Source organism: Anomaloglossus baeobatrachus, unplaced genomic scaffold, assembly GCF_048569485.1.
Source record: "Anomaloglossus baeobatrachus isolate aAnoBae1 unplaced genomic scaffold, aAnoBae1.hap1 Scaffold_2853, whole genome shotgun sequence".
NCBI classification, from domain to species: domain Eukaryota; kingdom Metazoa; phylum Chordata; class Amphibia; order Anura; family Aromobatidae; genus Anomaloglossus; species Anomaloglossus baeobatrachus.
Window position 1 is genome coordinate 44,231 of NW_027442318.1, and position 16,307 is coordinate 60,537.

The 16,307-nt window shown below is 46.4% G+C and overlaps 1 pseudogene; it reads left to right on the forward strand.

The window, feature by feature from the left end:
* Positions 1–2,190: 2,190 nt before the first annotated feature.
* On the forward strand, positions 2,191–2,396 carry LOC142266463 (U2 spliceosomal RNA; annotated as a pseudogene).
* Positions 2,397–16,307: the final 13,911 nt, after the last annotated feature.

Genomic DNA, 16,307 nt, shown 5'->3' on the forward strand with positions numbered 1-16,307 from the left:
GAGGTGAGCTCACGTATGCACTTACGATGGTAGACAACTACTCGAGATTTATGGTTGTGGTACAAGTCAAAGATCTAATGACCCATACTGCAGCGAAGGTCTTCCAAGCACACTTATGCAGACCTCATGGCTACTCAGAGAGAGTCCTCACAGATCAAGGCACTGCCTTTGAAGCGGAAATCTTCAAGGACTTCTGCAGCTTTTACCGATGCAGGAAGATGCGTACTACACCCTACCATGCTCAAACCAATGGTTATCAACCTGCTCAGGACTTTACCCCATATTCCAGATGTGGCCTTACAAGTGATTTATAGAGGGGTAACAATACGTTGGGATCATCGGATCTAATCTCCCTTTTTATACACCCTAAAATCTTGTTTGCGTTAGAATAAACAATAACATCATAAAGGTATAGCAGTACCGTTTCAAAGTTTCGGTGTCCCAAGCAGCATTCCATCAGCCTCTGGAAGGTTCCTGGCAAATTGCACAGCTCGAAGGGCATGCTTTTGAACTCGCAGAGACCCATCGGGGTGGCAAAGGCGGTCTTCTTCCGGTCTGCCTCAGCAACGGACACTTGCCAATAGTGACTAGTGAGATCAAGGGTAGAAAAATAATTTGCAGTTGTCAATGCAGCTAGCTATTCCTCAATACAGGGGAGTGGTGCTGTCCTTCTTCTTTAACAGGACCAACGGAGCTGCCCAGAGGCTACAACTGTCACGGATAACCCCAGCCTCCTTCATGTTGCTCAACATGTCCTTGGTACACTGGTAATGTGCAGGTAGATTTGGCTTATATCTCTCTTTGATGGGTGGGTGTGCACTTGTGGGGATGTAGTGTTTGACCCCTTTTATTTTTCAAAAGTCTAGCGGATGTTTGCTGAAGACTTGCTCGTATTCTTGCACTAGCCTGTAGACCCCCTTCTTGTGATGTGAAGGTGTGGAGTCAGTGCCTACGTGTAATTCCTTACACCACTCCTCTGGCTGACTTGGTGAGCTGTCACTGAATGGGTGGGCTGAAGCAATGGTGGATGCTGCTGTTTGGATAGCATGTGTATCTACTGAGAACAGCTTATCAATGGTGGCAAATCGGAGCAGCTTAATCTTTTGCTCTCCGCAGTTCAACACTCTCATGGGCACTCTTCCCTTCCATATTAATGAATAAAACTATGATGTAAATAGCATATAGATACCCCACAAATGCAGATAAAAGTAGGTTATGGGAAAAGGGGGAAGAGAGAAACAGGAAAATAGTGGAATAAAGTATAACTTCCAGGTGGGAGAGGAAATGGCAGCACAGCCAATGGAGGTGAAGCAAGGGGAGCCTGCAACTAAAGAGTTGAGAGCGTTATCACATGGTGACTGAGCCTGATTGTAACGGGAGCATAGAGGTGCCGATCCTGTCTTACCTGCGTTGGTGTAGAAGTGGGTGTCCTGTGGTGGAGTCAGCTATGTGCAGTGGTGGCCGTGGGTTCTTTTATGTGCGACCGTAGTAATAGCTGTGCCCACTTCCTGTATGGGAGTGGAATGCAGTGAGGCTAATGGAACGCACGCCTGCGCATTTGTGTTTAACGTCGCGCATGTGCAGAACGGAGAAAAGGCTGCGCTCACTTCCTAATGAAAGGGAGTGAGACGCAGCTGGGAAGGGAAGGGAAAAGATTAGGGTTTGGGGATGATGAAAGGGCTTTCTACGGGCAAGGATGGCAAAGGGTGGCAGTGACGGAAAGTCAGGCAGATGGTCCTGTCCTGTCCTGTCCGTCCGTCTTTTTGTATCATGAATTGGAAAGACTGCAAGGGGGAGGGGAGGTGCTTGTGCCCAAAAGGAGGAGTTATTCAGATTCATTGCAGTGGGCGGCGGCTGCAAAAAGTACCATTCTCCTTGTTTTTGCTCTGCAAAACAGCCTTTTCAAGGGTTTGGCTTGGGTGACAAAATGTCTTCTGTAGGCGTGGGTTTGTCTCCCTCTCCCTAAGATGTGTCCGGTATAGGCCAGGGTGCCACTCAAGGCCGTAACCAATTCGGGTTATAGCTTCTCAGCCTTTTGGCTAAGATCAAGTGTAGTTTCGGAGGACGCTACCTTGGTCGGTACTGGAAGGTGCCTGGGATTGCACGTCTGCCGGCCTTGAGGGAGTGTGTGCGCCTTCTGGTGACACATAGCCCTCTTGTGCCTGGACGGTTCCCAGGCAACGGGAGGCGATCACCTTTGTTATTTTGAAGTCCTACTGATAAACAGAAAAAAAAAAAATTAAATCTGTTCTTATCAGTTTAATATCTGATACGTCCCCTCTCTAGGGACCATATATTAAATGGATTTTTAGAACAAGGAGATGGAAAAAATCTTGCTCTGTCCACTCCACGCATTGACCTGGTATTGCAGTACCTCCAGGACCGGTGCACCCCTTCTTAACCGAGTTTCCAAAAGCAGAACTCAATTCACCTGATTCAAATGAGCCTCATTAGTGAATTGAAAGAAAGCAAAAACTTTATATGCACCTCAATTTGGCCAATTCACTTTTCACACTTTCACCCTTTTTTTTTATCTTTCACACCTTTTACTTGCTTTATTGATGCAAAAGCTGTGCCAAATAGCAAACTCATCTCCACTCAACTTGACCAACTCTGCTATGTCCCGTGCAGTATCTTATTCTCAGTCTTATCTAGATCATTTGCAATTGAATAGAATAGATCCCTTTTGGACACATTGGATTCAGCTGCTGCAGTGACTGCAGGTGTTAGAAGATGCAGACTTGGCATCAGGTGCTGTCTATCAGATTCCACTCCAATTAAAGCTTCCATTGTTTTTCGGTGTTTTCTTTGAGCAATGATGATGTCTTTAGTGATCTGTTGGCTCCCTCTCCTGGAGGAAGAGTTTGCTTGCTCTTGGACTTTCAAAAAGAGAGGTCATGATAGACATTTAGCTTCTGAGCCCAATTGGGGACAGTCATGGGTGATGAATGTTTTGCAACCTGCTGCGAAGCCTGATACCGCAATATAAGGAACGTCAAATACTAAGAATGGGCGGCCTATGAAAGAATTAGTACTTTCATTAAGCATACTTAAACGGCTAATTGGGAATAGACAAACTGTAAAAAGCCCTCTGAGAAAGCCCCTCTCTATCCTTTGTCAGTAAGCTTTTCTGTAGTCTGCCTGTTGATGTATTTTCCGTTTGAACAGTGCACAACATGAAGTGACGGAACACTGGCTTGTCACAATGTCCCCCGCTGACATCACAATAGCGCTGCTGCCTAGAAAGCCAGCTGCGCAGCAGAAGTTGCTCTTTGGGTGGGATGGTGGGCTAATGTATCTATTCCTGCTTGGTGAGAGTTTGACATGATCTAGAGCAACGAGTTCCAGCGGCTAGCGGTTGATTATTGGCTGTAATGGGGCTTTCTGGCTGGTGCTAGCCTTTCTTCTTAGCACACAGGAACCACAATCCCTACACCATGCTTCGATGGATTCTCTCATCCCAGCCCAGTAAAACTACATATTTCACACAGTTATAGGCAGCCCATGGGCATTCACCTGGATTAAAACCCATAACAGCTCATAGACCAAACAATCAATCTACCACTGGACCAAAGACAGGAAGCTAAATCCACTGCCTGCGGTAACTAACTTAATCCTATAGGCTACTCACACAACAAACCCAAGAGAAAGGAAAAAAACATGGCTTCGATTATCCATCCAATGAAAACGCATAACCATTGTGAGCCATTGGACAATGCAATTGCACACATGGTGACATGGTGCACGGCCCAATGAATCAAGTCTGTACTTCATATTCACGGTTTAAGCCCTTGGGTTTTAATGTGTCCAGAGTACATATCCAGAAAGATTCCCTTTTTTTGTGCTAAGCACAAGTCAACAATACATTGTAAGCAGATTCTATTACCAGTCCCACACCATTTTGTGACGCATAATCACACAGTGGCCCAATTAAGATTCCAAGTCATCGAACATGTCCCAGCCATACGCAGAGGAGGCAATAGAATTAGGAAGCTCAAAGAAAGGGAATCTTTCTGGATATATACTCTGGGCACGTTGGAACCCAAGGGCTTAAACCATGAATATGAAGAACCGACTTGATTCATTGGGCCGTGCACATTTTTTCTAACGCCCGGTTCTTTTTCGTGTTCACACTATATATGGTTCCACTATGTATGGAGTTCCATTCTTCCTTGTTTTTTATTTGTCATGTTTGTCATGTCTGATCAACTGGTTACATTATGTCTGATTACCTTGTCTAACAGTTTTTTCTCCCCTTTCTTTACCTTCCATGTTCCCATAGTCACGTGAAATATCCCTGTTGCACTTGATTACGGCTCACTATTCACTATAGGATGTCTTATATCTAACATCACACTCTCACCCATCAGCACTCTATAGGTTTGTATAAGGTATGCGCTTACACATCCGGTCCTCCATAGGTATTTCCACTTATGTAACACTATCCCTATGATCACTCATAACTCATACCCTTGTAGTCAATTACATCCTCCTCTCTCCCCCCCTCCCCTTCTCCCTTTCCATCTATAATTTTGCCATATATACTAGCAAACACTCAGTGTACCTAGTGGCATCCTATTCGTGGCTATTGGACCTTGCTATAGTCCCACTAGTGCCAAGACATTTGCAGAGCGCATCTGCCTGCGTTGCACACTCCAACTAATTATAAGTAAGCCATTATACTAGCAAACACTCAGTGTACCTAGTGGCATCCTATACGTGGCTATTGGACCTTGCTATAGTCCCACTAGTGCCAAGACATTTGCAGAGCGCATCTGCCTGCGTTGCACACTCCAACTAATTATAAGTAAGCCATTATACTAGCAAACACTCAGTGTACCTAGTGGCATCCTATACGTGGCTATTGGACCTTGCTATAGTCCCACTAGTGCCAAGACATTTGCAGAGCGCATCTGCCTGCGTTGCACACTCCAACTAATTATAAGTAAGCCATTATACTAGCAAACACTCAGTGTACCTAGTGGCATCCTATACGTGGCTATTGGACCTTGCTATAGTCCCACTAGTGCCAAGACATTTGCAGAGCGCATCTGCCTGCGTTGCACACTCCAACTAATTATAAGTAAGCCATTATACTAGCAAAAACTCAGTGTACCTAGTGGCATCCTATCTGTGGCTATTGGACTTTGCTATAGTCCCACTAGTGCAAAGACATTTGCAGAGCACGTCTGCCTGCATTGCACACTCCAACTTTTTTAAACTAAGCAATTTTACTAGCAAACACTCAGTGTACCTAGTGGCATCCTATACGTGGCTATTGGACTTTGCTATAGTCCCACTAGTGCCAAGACATTTGCAGAGCGCATCTGCCTGCGTTGCACACTCCAACTAATTTTAACTTAGCCATTATACTAGCAAACACTCAGTGTACCTAGTGGCATCCTATACGTGGCTATTGGACTTTGCTATAGTCCCACTAGTGCCAAGACATTTGCAGAGCGCATCTGCCTGCGTTGCACACTCCAACTAATTATAAGTAAGCCATTATACTAGCAAACACTCAGTGTACCTAGTGGCATCCTATACGTGGCTATTGGACCTTGCTATAGTCCCACTAGTGCCAAGACATTTGCAGAGCGCATCTGCCTGCGTTGCACACTCCAACTAATTATAAGTAAGCCATTATACTAGCAAACACTCAGTGTACCTAGTGGCATCCTATACGTGGCTATTGGACTTTGCTATAGTCCCACTAGTGCCAAGACATTTGCAGAGCGCATCTGCCTGCGTTGCACACTCCAACTAATTATAAGTAAGCCATTATACTAGCAAACACTCAGTGTACCTAGTGGCATCCTATACGTGGCTATTGGACCTTGCTATAGTCCCACTAGTGCCAAGACATTTGCAGAGCGCATCTGCCTGCGTTGCACACTCCAACTAATTATAAGTAAGCCATTATACTAGCAAATACTCAGTGTACCTAGTGGCATCCTATCTGTGGCTATTGGACTTTGCTATAGTCCCACTAGTGCCAAGACATTTGCAGAGCGCATCTGCCTGCGTTGCACACTCCAACTAATTATAAGTAAGCCATTATACTAGCAAACACTCAGTGTACCTAGTGGCATCCTATACGTGGCTATTGGACTTTGCTATAGTCCCACTAGTGCCAAGACATTTGCAGAGCGCATCTGCCTGCGTTGCACACTCCAACTAATTATAAGTAAGCCATTATACTAGCAAACACTCAGTGTACCTAGTGGCATCCTATACGTGGCTATTGGACTTTGCTATAGTCCCACTAGTGCCAAGACATTTGCAGAGCGCATCTGCCTGCGTTGCACACTCCAACTAATTTTAACTTAGCCATTATACTAGCAAACACTCAGTGTACCTAGTGGCATCCTATACGTGGCTATTGGACTTTGCTATAGTCCCACTAGTGCCAAGACATTTGCAGAGCGCATCTGCCTGCGTTGCACACTCCAACTAATTATAAGTAAGCCATTATACTAGCAAACACTCAGTGTACCTAGTGGCATCCTATACGTGGCTATTGGACTTTGCTATAGTCCCACTAGTGCCAAGACATTTGCAGAGCGCATCTGCCTGCGTTGCACACTCCAACTAATTTTAACTTAGCCATTATACTAGCAAACACTCAGTGTACCTAGTGGCATCCTATACGTGGCTATTGGACTTTGCTATAGTCCCACTAGTGCCAAGACATTTGCAGAGCGCATCTGCCTGCGTTGCACACTCCAACTCATTATAACTAAGTTGCATTGTCAGGGATATTTATTCTTTATTATTCTGCTGTTAATAAAGCTAGACCACCACTGCAATCTTCACCACCTCTCAATTTTTACTACCACATTTTCAGTCCACAATCTTGTCGCAATCAACATGAGTGGCAAAATGACAGATGCTGGTGGAAAGGGGAAGAGGCGTGGTGGAAAAGGCAAAAAAGGTTTTGTCTGTGGGGAAAGTGGCAAAGCTCCATTATCATCTGCTGAAGATAGACCATCTACCAGCAAAAGTAAGATGTCTACTACTTACCGTGGACAATCCGATGTGCTCCCTTTTTTACGGACACGAACAACAGGAAGAAAGGTAGATGATGGGCAAAAAAGGAAAATGCTTGAATGGATCTCAAGTGGTCCAACAAGTGCCCTCTCAGCCACTTCAAGTACCGCATCCAAAAAACACCAGTCCTCTGAGTTGTCATCCCAATCACACTTGATTTCTCCCAGCTCTGAAGTCTCCATCAGCCCTGCACAGTATGGTGGAACTGAGATGGCTGAGTCTGCAGAGCTGTTCAGTCACACTATAGCCTGGGAATCAGAGGTCTGCTCCCAAGCTACAGTGAGTACAGAACAGGAAATGGTCTGCAGTGATGCCCAGAACCTTTGTGACTCTGATTCAGGCCGTGAGGACCAAGTTTCTGAGCATAATGTTGACCCTTTGTCACAAACTGTAACACCTGTGGTTATAGACAATGAGGAACATACTGATGAAGATGAGACGCAGATACCCGATTGGGATGACAACTTAAATATTAGGTCAGGGCAAGAAGAGGCTCGGTCTGAGGGGGAGGGGAGTGCAAACACAACAATTGATGATGAAGTTCTAGATCCCACCTACTGTCAACCCCCAGTCAGGCACTCGAGGAGGTCAACAGAGGCGGTGGAGGAGGATGCAACCGACGACGAAGTTACCTTGCGCCTTCCTGGACAGAGTCGGAGCACTGGTAGCACGTCTACAACTGCATCCTCAGCCACCACTCTGCCTATGAGCATTATTCGGGGTGGATCAACAGGTCGCATGGCCTCTAAGCCTTGCCTAGCCTGGTCCTTTTTTGACATAGAAAAAGATCGCCCAAATCATGTGATATGTAAAATTTGTCATGATTCTCTTAGTAGAGGTCAAAACCTCAGCAGTTTGACAACTTCTTCCATGAATCGTCACATGAATAAATATCATAGGTCCCGGTGGGAAGCTCACTGTGCTGCAATGCTGCAAGAGCGAACCATCCACCGCCCGCCCCTTCCAGTGCATCCGCGCGCTCTTCATCTTCTAGGACTGTGGGGACAGCTGTCACACCTGTTTTTCCACGCCAAACTTCCACCACTGTAACCGCAACAGGCAGTTTGCTTGTAAGGTCGTCAGTTGGTTTGGAAGGGGAAACAAGTGAGTGTGTACAGCTCTCTCAGACATCGATAGCACCAACGTTGGATGAAGGCAACATCATGTCTCCGCCTGCACTTTCCTCACAAACCTGCATTTTTCCAGGGACACCCTACTCAACACCGTCTACACACAGCAGCCAGATCTCTGTCCCTCAGATGTGGTCAAATAAAAGGCCACTTCCTCCGACCCATGACAAAGCTAAGAGGTTGACTCTATCCCTCTGTAAGCTGTTGGCTACCGAAATGCTGCCTTTCCGCCTAGTGGACACACAGGATTTTAGAGACCTTATGTCTGTCGCTGTGCCCCAGTACCAGATGCCTAGTCGCCACTACTTCTCTAAGAAAGGTGTGCCCGTGCTACACCAGCATGTCGCACACAACATCACCGCTTCCTTGAGAAACTCTGTGTGTGAACGGGTGCATTTCACCACCGATACTTGGACCAGTAAGCATGGACAGGGACGTTACATGTCGCTGACTGGGCACTGGGTAACTATGGTGATAGATGGTGAAGGGTCTGCTGCACAAGTCTTGCCGTCCCCACGACTTGTGTGTCAATCCTCTGTCTGTCCAAGTTCCGCCACAGCTTCTGCATCCTCCACCTCATCTGGGTCCTCCACCTCCGCCCCAAGCCTGCCTGGTCAGGCCACCAGCGTTCTCACTGCGCAGAAGGAATCACGCACGCCTCATTACTATGCTGGCAGCAGAGCGTAACGGCATCAGGCGGTCTTTAGCTTGACATGTCTTGGGAATAAGAGTCACACAGCTGAGGAGTTGTGGTCAGCTCTGCGGTCCGAGTTTAATAAATGGTTGTCTCCACTCAACCTGCAGCCTGGTAAGGCCATGTGCGACAATGCTGCAAACCTGGGTGCGGCACTTCGCCTGGGCATTGTGACACACGTACCTTGTATGGCTCACGTGTTGAACCTTGTCGTCCAGCAATTTTTAACACACTATCCCGGCCTAGATGGCCTTCTGAACAGGGCACGAAAACTGTCAGCTCACTTCCGCCGTTCAAGCGCCGCAGCAGAGCGACTTGCATCGCTCCAGAAGTCTTTCGGCCTGCCGGTTCATCGCCTGAAATGCGATGTGGCGACACGCTGGAATTCAACTCTCCACATGTTACAGCGACTGTGGCAGCACCGCAGAGCCCTGGTGCAATACGTCATGACGTATAGCCTGGGCCAACGAGATGCAGAGGTGGGGCAGATCACCCTGATGGAGTGGTCTCAGATCAAGGACCTATGCACCCTTCTGCACAGTTTCGACATGGCGACGAATATGTTTAGCTCTGACAATGCCATTATCAGCATGACGATTCCAGTCATTTACATGCTGGAGCACACGCTAAACACTATTCGGAGTCAGGGGGTGGGACAACATGAAGGGGAGGAACTACAGGAGGATTCATATGCGCAAGGGACAACAACATCACCAAGGTCCAGACGTTCATCATCACCAACGCAGCAGGCATGGGACCATGGGGAACAGGGATCGACAAGGGCGCATAGTAGCAGGCGAAATGTTGAGCAAGGTGCAGGAGAACATGAAGAAATGGAGGACGAACTGTCCATGGACATGGAAGACTCAGCGGATGAGGGAGACCTTGGTCAAATTTCAGTTGAAAGAGGTTGGGGGGAGATGTCAGAGGAAGAAAGAACGGGTAGCACCTCTATGCCACAAACACAGCGTGGACTTGGTCCGCATGGCTGCGCAAGACACATGAGTGCCTTTTTGTTGCACTACCTCCAACATGACAGTCGTATTGTCAAAATTAGAAGTGATGATGACTACTGGATTGCCACACTATTAGATCCCCGGTACAAGTCCAAATTTTGTGACATAATTCCAGCCATAGAAAGGGACGCACGTATGCAGGAGTATCAGCAGAAGCTGTTACTCGATCTTAGCTCGGCTTTTCCACCAAACAACCGTGCAGGTGCAGGGAGGGAATCTCCCAGTTGTAACTTGACAAACATGGGACGGTCTCGTCATCTTCAACAGTCTACCCGTACCAGTAGGACCGTATCTGGTGCCGGTAACAGCAATTTTATGGAATCTTTTCATAATTTTTTTAGACCCTCTTTTGCAAGGCCACCAGAGACAACAAGTCTGACACATACTCAACGGCTGGAGAGGATGATACAGGAGTATCTCCAAATGAACATCGATGCCATGGCTGTGCAACTGGAGCCTTGCTCCTTTTGGGCTTCAAACCTAGAAAAATGGCCAGAGCTCTCCAGTTACGCCTTGGAGATTTTGTCGTGTCCAGCTGCCAGCGTTGTCTCTGAACGTGTATTCAGTGCTGCTGCACTTTCCCCACAGACAAAACCTTTTTTGCCTTTTCCACCACGCCTCTTCCCCTTTCCACCAGCATCTGTCATTTTGCCACTCATGTTGATTGCGACAAGATTGTGGACTGAAAATGTGGTAGTAAAAATTGAGAGGTGGTGAAGATTGCAGTGGTGGTCTAGCTTTATTAACAGCAGAATAATAAAGAATAAATATCCCTGACAATGCAACTTAGTTATAATGAGTTGGAGTGTGCAACGCAGGCAGATGCGCTCTGCAAATGTCTTGGCACTAGTGGGACTATAGCAAAGTCCAATAGCCACGTATAGGATGCCACTAGGTACACTGAGTGTTTGCTAGTATAATGGCTAAGTTAAAATTAGTTGGAGTGTGCAACGCAGGCAGATGCGCTCTGCAAATGTCTTGGCACTAGTGGGACTATAGCAAAGTCCAATAGCCACGTATAGGATGCCACTAGGTACACTGAGTGTTTGCTAGTATAATGGCTTACTTATAATTAGTTGGAGTGGGCAACGCAGGCAGATGCGCTCTGCAAATGTCTTGGCACTAGTGGGACTATAGCAAAGTCCAATAGCCACGTATAGGATGCCACTAGGTACACTGAGTGTTTGCTAGTATAATGGCTAAGTTAAAATTAGTTGGAGTGTGCAACGCAGGCAGATGCGCTCTGCAAATGTCTTGGCACTAGTGGGACTATAGCAAAGTCCAATAGCCACGTATAGGATGCCACTAGGTACACTGAGTGTTTGCTAGTATAATGGCTTACTTATAATTAGTTGGAGTGTGCAACGCAGGCAGATGCGCTCTGCAAATGTCTTGGCACTAGTGGGACTATAGCAAAGTCCAATAGCCACGTATAGGATGCCACTAGGTACACTGAGTGTTTGCTAGTATAATGGCTTACTTATAATTAGTTGGAGTGTGCAACGCAGGCAGATGCGCTCTGCAAATGTCTTGGCACTAGTGGGACTATAGCAATGTCCAATAGCCACGTATAGGATGCCACTAGGTACACTGAGTGTTTGCTAGTATAATGGCTTACTTATAATTAGTTGGAGTGTGCAACGCAGGCAGATGCGCTCTGCAAATGTCTTGGCACTAGTGGGACTATAGCAAAGTCCAATAGCCACGTATAGGATGCCACTAGGTACACTGAGTGTTTGCTAGTATAATTGCTTAGTTTAAAAAAGTTGGAGTGTGCAATGCAGGCAGACGTGCTCTGCAAATGTCTTTGCACTAGTGGGACTATAGCAAAGTCCAATAGCCACGTATAGGATGCCACTAGGTACACTGAGTGTTTGCTAGTATAATGGCTTACTTATAATTAGTTGGAGTGTGCAACGCAGGCAGATGCGCTCTGCAAATGTCTTGGCACTAGTGGGACTATAGCAAGGTCCAATAGCCACGTATAGGATGCCACTAGGTACACTGAGTGTTTGCTAGTATAATGGCTTACTTATAATTAGTTGGAGTGTGCAACGCAGGCAGATGCGCTCTGCAAATGTCTTGGCACTAGTGGGACTATAGCAAAGTCCAATAGCCACAGATAGGATGCCACTAGGTACACTGAGTGTTTGCTAGTATAATGGACCTGACATTACCTCTCTACTAACCAGAATCCCACAATGTCTGTCTGCTATTTCATCCTTCTTCTCTGTGCGATTCCTAAAACTTAACATGGACAAAACAGAATTCATTGTCTTTCCTCCTCCTCACTCATCTCCTCCAACAAGCCTTTCCATCAAACTCGATGGTTGCTTACTCTCCCCAGTCTCACAAGCTCGTTGCCTTGGAGTGACCCTCGACTCTGCTCTATCCTTCAAGCCACACATCCAAGCCCTCTTCACCTCATGCCGATTACAACTCAAAAACATCTCCCGGATCCGTGCTTTCCTTAACCAAGAATCATCAAAAACATTAGTGCATGCCCTCATCATCTCCCGCCTCGACTACTGCAACCTCCTGCTCTCTGGCCTCCCTTCCAACACTCTTGCACCCCTCCAATCTATCCTAAACTCTGCGGCCCGCTTAATCCACCTCTCCCCTCACTACTCCCCAGCCTCGCCACTCTGCCAATCCCTTCACTGGCTTCCCATCACCCAACGACTCCAGTTCAAAACACTAACTATGACATACAAAGCCATGCACAACCTGTCTCCTCCCTACATCTGTGACCTAGTCTCCCGGTACCTACCTGCACGCAACCTCAGATCCTCACAAGATCTCCTTCTCTGCTCCTCCCTTATCTCCTCTTCCCACAATCGCGTACAAGATTTCTCCCGTGCATCCCCCATACTTTGGAATGCTCTACCTCAGCACATCAGACTCTCCCCTACCGTGGAAAGCTTCAAGAGGAACCTCAAGACCCACCTCTTCCAACAAGCCTATAACCTACAACAGCCCTCAGTCCAGTAGACCACTGCGCAACCAGCTCTGTCCTCACCTATTGTACCATCACCCATTCCCTGTAGACTGTAAGCCCTCGCGGGCAGGGTCCTCTCTCCTCCTGTACCAGTCTGTTATGTACTGTTAATGATTGTTGTACGTATACCCTTTCACTTGTAAAGCGCCATGGAATAAATGGCGCTATAATAATAAATAATAATAATAATAATAATAATGGCTTACTTATAATTAGTTGGAGTATGCAACGCAGGCAGATGCGCTCTGCAAATGTCTTGGCACTAGTGGGACTATAGCAAGGTCCAATAGCCACGTATAGGATGCCACTAGGTACACTGAGTGTTTGCTAGTATAATGGCTTACTTATAATTAGTTGGAGTGTGCAACGCAGGCAGATGCGCTCTGCAAATGTCTTGGCACTAGTGGGACTATAGCAAGGTCCAATAGCCACGTATAGGATGCCACTAGGTACACTGAGTGTTTGCTAGTATAATGGCTTACTTATAATTAGTTGGAGTGTGCAACGCAGGCAGATGCGCTCTGCAAATGTCTTGGCACTAGTGGGACTATAGCAAAGTCCAATAGCCACAGATAGGATGCCACTAGGTACACTGAGTGTTTGCTAGTATAATGGCTTACTTATAATTAGTTGGAGTGTGCAACGCAGGCAGATGCGCTCTGCAAATGTCTTGGCACTAGTGGGACTATAGCAAAGTCCAATAGCCACGTATAGGATGCCACTAGGTACACTGAGTGTTTGCTAGTAAAATTGCTTAGTTTAAAAAAGTTGGAGTGTGCAATGCAGGCAGACGTGCTCTGCAAATGTCTTTGCACTAGTGGGACTATAGCAAAGTCCAATAGCCACGTATAGGATGCCACTAGGTACACTGAGTGTTTGCTAGTATAATGGCTAAGTTAAAATTAGTTGGAGTGTGCAACGCAGGCAGATGCGCTCTGCAAATGTCTTGGCACTAGTGGGACTATAGCAAAGTCCAATAGCCACGTATAGGATGCCACTAGGTACACTGAGTGTTTGCTAGTATAATGGCTTACTTATAATTAGTTGGAGTGTGCAACGCAGGCAGATGCGCTCTGCAAATGTCTTGGCACTAGTGGGACTATAGCAAAGTCCAATAGCCACGTATAGGATGCCACTAGGTACACTGAGTGTTTGCTAGTATAATGGCTAAGTTAAAATTAGTTGGAGTGTGCAACGCAGGCAGATGCGCTCTGCAAATGTCTTGGCACTAGTGGGACTATAGCAAAGTCCAATAGCCACGTATAGGATGCCACTAGGTACACTGAGTGTTTGCTAGTATAATGGCTTACTTATAATTAGTTGGAGTGTGCAACGCAGGCAGATGCGCTCTGCAAATGTCTTGGCACTAGTGGGACTATAGCAAAGTCCAATAGCCACGTATAGGATGCCACTAGGTACACTGAGTGTTTGCTAGTATAATGGCTTACTTATAATTAGTTGGAGTGTGCAACGCAGGCAGATGCGCTCTGCAAATGTCTTGGCACTAGTGGGACTATAGCAAAGTCCAATAGCCACAGATAGGATGCCACTAGGTACACTGAGTGTTTGCTAGTATAATGGCTTACTTATAATTAGTTGGAGTGTGCAACGCAGGCAGATGCGCTCTGCAAATGTCTTGGCACTAGTGGGACTATAGCAAGGTCCAATAGCCACGTATAGGATGCCACTAGGTACACTGAGTGTTTGCTAGTATAATGGCTTACTTATAATTAGTTGGAGTGTGCAACGCAGGCAGATGCGCTCTGCAAATGTCTTGGCACTAGTGGGACTATAGCAAAGTCCAATAGCCACGTATAGGATGCCACTAGGTACACTGAGTGTTTGCTAGTATAATGGCTTACTTATAATTAGTTGGAGTGTGCAACGCAGGCAGATGCGCTCTGCAAATGTCTTGGCACTAGTGGGACTATAGCAAGGTCCAATAGCCACGTATAGGATGCCACTAGGTACACTGAGTGTTTGCTAGTATAATGGCTTACTTATAATTAGTTGGAGTGTGCAACGCAGGCAGATGCGCTCTGCAAATGTCTTGGCACTAGTGGGACTATAGCAAAGTCCAATAGCCACGTATAGGATGCCACTAGGTACACTGAGTGTTTGCTAGTATAATGGTTAAGTTAAAATTAGTTGGAGTGTGCAACGCAGGCAGATGCGCTCTGCAAATGTCTTGGCACTAGTGGGACTATAGCAAAGTCCAATAGCCACGTATAGGATGCCACTAGGTACACTGAGTGTTTGCTAGTAAAATTGCTTAGTTTAAAAAAGTTGGAGTGTGCAATGCAGGCAGACGTGCTCTGCAAATGTCTTTGCACTAGTGGGACTATAGCAAAGTCCAATAGCCACGTATAGGATGCCACTAGGTACACTGAGTGTTTGCTAGTATAATGGCTTACTTATAATTAGTTGGAGTGTGCAACGCAGGCAGATGCGCTCTGCAAATGTCTTGGCACTAGTGGGACTATAGCAAAGTCCAATAGCCACGTATAGGATGCCACTAGGTACACTGAGTGTTTGCTAGTATAATGGCTAAGTTAAAATTAGTTGGAGTGTGCAACGCAGGCAGATGCGCTCTGCAAATGTCTTGGCACTAGTGGGACTATAGCAAAGTCCAATAGCCACGTATAGGATGCCACTAGGTACACTGAGTGTTTGCTAGTATAATGGCTTACTTATAATTAGTTGGAGTGTGCAACGCAGGCAGATGCGCTCTGCAAATGTCTTGGCACTAGTGGGACTATAGCAAAGTCCAATAGCCACGTATAGGATGCCACTAGGTACACTGAGTGTTTGCTAGTATAATGGCTTACTTGTAATTAGTTGGAGTGTGCAACGCAGGCAGATGCGCTCTGCAAATGTCTTGGCACTAGTGGGACTATAGCAAAGTCCAATAGCCACAGATAGGATGCCACTAGGTACACTGAGTGTTTGCTAGTATAATGGCTTACTTATAATTAGTTGGAGTGTGCAACGCAGGCAGATGCGCTCTGCAAATGTCTTGGCACTAGTGGGACTATAGCAAGGTCCAATAGCCACGTATAGGATGCCACTAGGTACACTGAGTGTTTGCTAGTATAATGGCTTACTTATAATTAGTTGGAGTGTGCAACGCAGGCAGATGCGCTCTGCAAATGTCTTGGCACTAGTGGGACTATAGCAAAGTCCAATAGCCACGTATAGGATGCCACTAGGTACACTGAGTGTTTGCTAGTATAATGGCTTACTTATAATTAGTTGGAGTGTGCAACGCAGGCAGATGCGCTCTGCAAATGTCTTGGCACTAGTGGGACTATAGCAAGGTCCAATAGCCACGTATAGGATGCCACTAGGTACACTGAGTGTTTGCTAGTATAATGGCTTACTTATAATTAGTTGGAGTGTGCAACGCAGGCAGATGCGCT